We start from the raw sequence: 7171 nt of genomic DNA, 5'->3' as shown, positions 1-7171 counted from the left end.
CAAGATGTCTTTATATGGGGACAATCTGAAAGAGACACTCACCACAAGGAATGAGACGGCTTTATAAGACGACAGCCTGAGAGATGTGGATAGGGAGAGACACTCTGCACCAGAAGCCAGGCGGCCAGGTGACTTTATATGGGAAAATGTTACAGTGGATTTATAACGTTAGGAGAGACATTGACCTTGGGAATTCCTGTTCCCAATTCCTCCACGGTATATGTGTGGATAGATTTCTCTTGAGTGTGGAATAAGCGATCTAGGCAGACAAGACGGAGAACGTCATTGGCGAGATTTCGTTTTGCAGGACAAGATTATTGTGATGACATAAAGGGCGCATTTTCAGAGAGGGCCCATTCCATACACAGACATACCCCCTCCTCAAAAGGGCTTAAATTCTGCACCACCTAAACCCTGCCAGACAACCAGGTCCAGCCTATCCTTTTCATAATACAAAACAGTATATATACGCACGGCATTGTGTAAAATAATTTTAAAAACAGCGTGATCCCGGCCCCCCAAATCCTCAGCCAGCCCCAGTGTTAAACAGTGCGTTATTTTGCACCCCTCCCATAGGCAAACCGTGGGGGGGGGTGTGTTCCTAGTGCCTGGAAAACCCCCTCCAAGCCTGGGGCACTGTATAATTGAGGTGGCTGGACCCTGCCCCCGCTTCACACAGCTCTGCTTGAAAAGGGAGAGCTGCGTGCCCCTAACAGTAGTACACGCAGCATTGCTCATGTATATTATGGGGATAGTGAGAGGTGGAGAGCAGCCAAGCACTGTCTAAAATTATAGCCACGCCCCCATGCATGCTAATCATGCCCACTGGCGGCGTGGTGTGGAAACCCCCCTCTACAAATCCTGCGTTTGACCCACATGGTCGGCCCTCTAACCTTCAAAAAGGGCCACACGTTACCCTTACTCTCAGTAATAAGTTAAAATAATACATTTAATGAAAGAAAAAGACACCTATCTGTAATAACATATCAGCCGGTATTTCACACAAGTCTGACAATAAAGCAGGAAGGGTCTGGGGGCCACAGGTGAGGGCTTGAGGGCCGTCTGTTGCCCGTCGCTGATTTATATTCTAGCTGGTGTCTTTTTAATGGAGGCTGGAAGCCGGTGGTCCTGTATTAGATGGTACGGTCACAGTTGCCCTCTGTCTCAGCCGTTTTCTATTTAACTAGCATTGAAGAGACCTCAGATGAAATTTCGTGGATCATTGGGAGGGTTATAAGAGTCATCCTTACACGGCCGCTCAGGGCAACACTGAGCATAGATGGAACATATAGCGCAAGGTGCATCTACGGCCCGTCCAGCATTCTCTCTGCGTTCCCTGAAGGCTGTGAGTGGCCCTTACTGTCCTCATTTGCAAAATGTTCATGGAAATTATTTCAAAATGTTGTTACCTATATTATATGGGAGGAGTACAGGTAAACTGATTCTGGGGACATTTACAGGTGGACGAATATACACTCAACAAATCAAGAATATGCAAAATAGATATTCCAACTAATGCGCAGGTATTTATAGAGTGCCGGCGCTGTATGTACATGTATATCTTATGCAAAAACAAACAGACGTACATACAACTGTAAATGATGTATTGGGGTCTACCTCTTTTGGTGGTCTTAAAACTATGGAACGCTGACATGTGAGGTTATAGCTATAGTAAGATCATCACCACTACGTGGGCAAAGCACAGATTAATTATAAGAGGTGAGGTTATGGTTATTAGTTGAGAGTGCTGGTTATTTACAAGAGTGCAGGAGATGGCTAGTTATCTGAATGCAGAAGAGTGCTGGTAGCTGTGAGTGCAGGAGAGTGCTGGTTACCTGTGAGAGTGCCGATGATGTGAGAGTGCTGGTTACCGGTGAGAGTGCTGATGACGTGAGAGTGCTCATGACATGTGAGAGTGCATGGCTAATGCTGTTTCCCTGACAACCATATAATCTCCTCTGTGAGAGTGCTGGGACAGTGTCAGTCTCAGACTGCATGCAGGGAGTTAACCGGTTCCTCTGGACTCATTTGTTAATAAAATGTTTCAGGTTTGTGTAACCAAATTAGTTACAAGCTCTCCCCCCCATCCTGTCTTTCTGCCTCTCACTTGTACAAATCGTCTGACTTCTTACTGACTCCTGATTCCGGGCCCCTCAGTTTTACACCCCAGACACAGAATAATGAAAGGAGAGTTTGACGCCGAGGTATTAACACAAACTTGCCAAGTCTCAAAAATCCTGTGAGATCCTCCAGCATTCGGCTCTTCATTGTCGTTTCTATTCTAAGTGATCACCAGGGGCCCAATAAGGCCTAAGCTGGCCCCTAAACGTCTTCTCAAAATGTGTTTAGCGTGCCCACATAAATGGGCATGCTGATCGTGGCACGCCAATCACGTGTACACACTATAGATGTTTTACACAATTTACCTTCAGATCTGTGCTCTTCATCTGTCATCAGCATCGCAGGGGCAAATGCAGGATTTGTAGAGGGGGGTTTCCACACCACGCCGCCAGTGGGTGTGACCAGCATGCATGGGGGCGTGGCTATAATTTTAGACAGTACTTGGCTGCTCTCCAACTCTCCCTATCCCCATAATATACATGGGCAATGCTGCGTTCACTACTGTTAGGTGCACCCAGCTCTCCCTTTGCAAGCAGAGCCGTGTGAAGCGGGGGCAGGGTCCAGCCACCTCAATTATACAGTGCGCCAGGCTTGGAGGGGGGTTTCCAGGCACTAGAACCCTCCCTCAGTTTGCCTATGAATTGGCTGGAAAGATGGTGACTCCACTGGACTCCACAGTGTACACTCTATAGAGATCTATGGACACTGCCGATCATACACACTGCAGAATTGGAACAACATCGTTTATCGAGATTTTTAGTCCGGTGCTTTGGAACAATAATCCTTCATCGTTGGAGTGTGCACACTAATGCGAAATTGGGCCGAACGGTCATTTAACGTGTGCTTGGCCCGATAATCGTATGAAAACCCTGTAGTGTGTACCCAGCCTTACTATTATAATCCATGATAATTACCCTACATAGCTCAGTGTCGTCAGGAAAGATGGACGCCTTACATTCTAGGTCATTAATAACAAGTTCCCCTGAGATACACCACTAATAACTTCAGTACTTTAGATTGTAAGCCCCAATGGTTTAGGAACTGATGCGAGTGACTATCATTCTCTGTACACCGCTATGTAATACGGTGGCGTTATATAAATTATAATAGATAATTGTATTGACAAAGGGACAATGCATGAAACAGGCATTAAAATTGCATCACAAAAAACATCTAAATTGCGCGTTAGTTTTTTTCCTGCGCTTTACCAGGCGCATGTGTGAATGAGCCCCAATTAAGTGCTTACGGTTCTGTAATGCAGTCTAGTTCCTGGTATTTCTCCCTACTTGTTTCCTCCTTAGACTTGCTGTCTTTAGCAATCTGTTTAATGTTTTAATGCTCTCAAACCCGATTCCTATTTACATATTTTGTTGCATTCTTTGTATTTCCTTAATGCATTTTCAGTAGCTTCCAGCGTTTACTTAATTCTTATTTAACCACATTGGTTTTGTTTTAGGCCCTGTTAAATCAATGTGCGTTTTAACACGTGAAGCGTTTTTTAGCATGTAAAGTGCGAGCACTAGTTACCACTGCACATTAGACGTAATCACACTTGGCAGGCGGGGTCATTGGCACTGGTTGCTACGTGCTGTGTACCTGCAACAGTATTTGGTGTCTGTGCTTTTACCGAAGAGAACACTTCCCCAATCTACATGCTTCGTTGCTTCTCTGAGATGATCATATTTAGCCCTTCTAAAATTCATAGTATCTGTAACTCCCCTAAAAAATATTTTATTGAAACCAAGTCTAATAATCAATGATCCCTAAATGCCCCCATCCCTGTATATTATATATAATGTCTGCATCAAGTCCAGCAGAGATCTTACTGTAGTTGGGTCTTTGACCTTGTTTCATCTGTCGCCCATCTTTGCTTTTTAACCGTCATCAGTGTTGTGTACTGTGGTGGAATAATACATAGCTCGTCTGTGTTCTGTGCTTTTGTAAGAGAGCAGCTTTTAGTTATATCGCAGGGTAACTAAAACTGCATGATGGTATTTAGTACATGGATAACAAGCACAAGGCTAGAGAGACAAAGCAATATATTAAGTCAAATTTGCAAGAGGGTAAGAGCCAATAAATTAAAGACACCTGAAGGTGGTGAAATTACTTATTTTATGATAGTAAGGAACAGTAGGTTACTTCCAGGTGGTATCCATTCACAAAGTGTGCAGTGCCAACTGTATGTGACTGGAACTGGGCACCACCACCATGATGGGGTAATGTAAGATGCAGGACCGAGGATGATGTGCATGTTAATATTGCCAGGCCTCAAGATGGCTTATGATGTGTGTGTTAATGATTGCCAGGCTTCAAGATAGAGGACCATGTGTGTGTTACTGATTACCAGGCCTCACTATGAAGGATGACATGCATGTTAATGATTGCCAGGCCTCAAGATGGAGGATGATGTGCGTGTTAATGATTGCCAGTCTTCAAAATGGCGTATGATATGCATGTTAATGTTTGGTAGACTCCAAGATGGAGGATGATCTGTGCGTGTTAGTGGTTGGTAGACCACAAGATGGACGATCATGTTTGAATGTTAATGGTTGGTAGACCACAAGATGGACGATCATGTGTGCATGTTAATGGTTGGTAGGCCCCAAGATGGAGGATGATGTGTTTGTGTTAATGGTCAGTAGATCCCAAGTGTGTGTGTGCCTTAATGATTGCTAGGCTTCAAGATGAAAAATGATGTGTGTGTGATTGCCAGACCTCGAAATGAAGGGTGATATTTGTGTTAATGATTGCCTGGGTTTAAGTTAAATTATGATGTGCATGTTAATGATTTCCAGGCCTCAAGATGGAGGATGATGTGCATATTAATTGATAGTAAGCCCAAGGATGAAGGTTGATGTGCGTGTTGATGGTTGCCAGGCCTCAAAATGGAGTATAATGTCATACTTGCCAACTTTTCCTAGTTGGCTTCAGGTAGATCCCAGGGGAGGTGGGGGGGGTGTGGGGCAGGGCTTAACAAATTGCATCACTTTGGGGCTAAGATGAGGCAATATTTGCGTTGTTAAGCCCCACCCCCCGCACTTATCTATTGCGGGGGCGAGAACCGGGAAGTTGCCCTGCTCTCCCGGGAGCCCTCCCAGAAATACGGGAGCCTCCCGGACATTCTGGGAGAGTATGCAACTATGCGTTAAAGAAATGCAGCTAATGAATCTCTAGAGACTGAAGTGTCTCCATTACTGAAGTCATGTTGTCTTATCTGTCAGTCATTGATTAAATCTTGGTCTCCATGAAAATGGCCCCCTCCGTAGTCATCAATACACGGACATAGGACACAATTTCTGAACTGTGTCATCATGACATAGATGGCGAAGCCAACCACGTCTTGTACTGGCTCAGCATCAGGGAGAATGCCAGACTCTTCAGGGACTGAGGGAGATCACCCCTAGTTCAGGGAGTCTCCCTGACATTCAGTGAGAGTTAGCAAGTATGTGTAATGTGCATGTTAATGGTTGGCAGGCTTCAAATTAGAGGATGATGACCATGTTAGTAATTGCTAAGACACCAAGGAGCTTTTATAAATAAAGTAGTGTGTTAGGTACCTCATATGCATGTAGGGCACATACCACTAGTGTACTCAGCACACCACTCCTGATGTCTGAGGATGTAGGAGACCACTAGCAGGAGGAGGCAGTTATAACGTCCTGGACCCTGGCCTGTTTCATTCCTCCTGACTGACATTTCTTGTTCCGCCCGTCCTTCCACTGTCTGCGCCCTTTTCCTTGTGCGTCTCTGGATTGTAATCTCTTTAGTGTAATCTGGTGGCTTCTGCTGCACTTATCTTGCTGACCCCTCACCCCGCTCTACGCACACACCTCCAACACCCTACTTTATACATACAACGTACACACGGTGCACACAGCACACAAGATACTGGTCACACAAACAAAGTAGAACAAGACAGAGGGTGAGGTACTGTCAGGTGGGGCTGTTATAATTAAATAACCAGGTTTTCTTCTTTTAAATGTAGAATCTTGCTATATACAACATACAGGGGCATTATATGGTATTACGGTACAGTGCATGGTGACAAAGTACGAGAGCACAGTACAACTGTATCATTCTACAGCAAGATGTATAAAGTCTGTGCTTGTAGCTGATAACTGCTGGTTTATACTGGTTTATGAGCAGCGTGTGACTGGTGTTATGTGGAAACGGTTACATGTGTAATTGCGGCTGTTAGAAGATATTTCTCATGCGAGTGTACAGTTCAGGTACAGTACAGGGTCTCACTGGGTGTTCATTAAAGCATCGTGACTTAGTGACAGAACAGAGGACCGCGCCACACTGCTATAGTAAGTATACGGACTGCGATCATGGCAGCAAGAGCGGAAACACTAAGTAGTGATTCTGTATTGTGGTCGGGCTCTGGGGCTTTTCTGTATATAGATAAGGCATAGTAGTGTTTCATTATCATCATTTTTACAGGTAAGGAGCGGTGTTTCCGCACTACAGGTAGGGAGCAGCACTGTTTCCGCGTCACAGGTAGGAAGCGGCAGTGTTTCCGCACTACAGGTATGGAGCGGCAGTGTTTCCGCGTTACAGGTAGGGGCAGCAGTGTATCCGCGTTACAGGTAGGGGCAGCAGTGTTTCCGCGTTACAGGTAGAGGCGGCAGTGTTTCCGCGTTACAGGTAGGGAGCAGCAGTGTTTCCGCGTTACAGGTAGGGGCAGCAGTGTTTCCGCGTTACAGGTAGAGGCGGCAGTGTTTCCGCGTTACAGGTATGGAGCGGCAGTGTTTCCGCGTTACAGCTAGGGAGCGACTGTTTTTCTGCGTTACAGGTAGGGGCAGCAGTGTTTCTGCGTTACAGGTAGGGAGCGGCAGTGTTTCCGCATTACAGGAAGGGAGCGGCAGTGTTTCCGCATTACAGGTAGGGAGCGGCAGTGTTTCTACGTTACAGGTAGGGGCAGCAGTGTTTCCGCGTTACAGGTAGGGAGTGGCAGTGTTTCCGCATTACAGGTAGGGAGCGGCAGTGTTTCCGCGTTACAGGTAGGGGCAGCAGTGTATCCGCGTTACAGGTAGGGGCAGCAGTGTTT

The sequence above is a fragment of the Mixophyes fleayi genome, chromosome 6, assembly GCF_038048845.1.
Source record: "Mixophyes fleayi isolate aMixFle1 chromosome 6, aMixFle1.hap1, whole genome shotgun sequence".
NCBI lineage: Eukaryota > Metazoa > Chordata > Amphibia > Anura > Limnodynastidae > Mixophyes > Mixophyes fleayi.
This window is presented reverse-complemented; position numbering follows the sequence as displayed.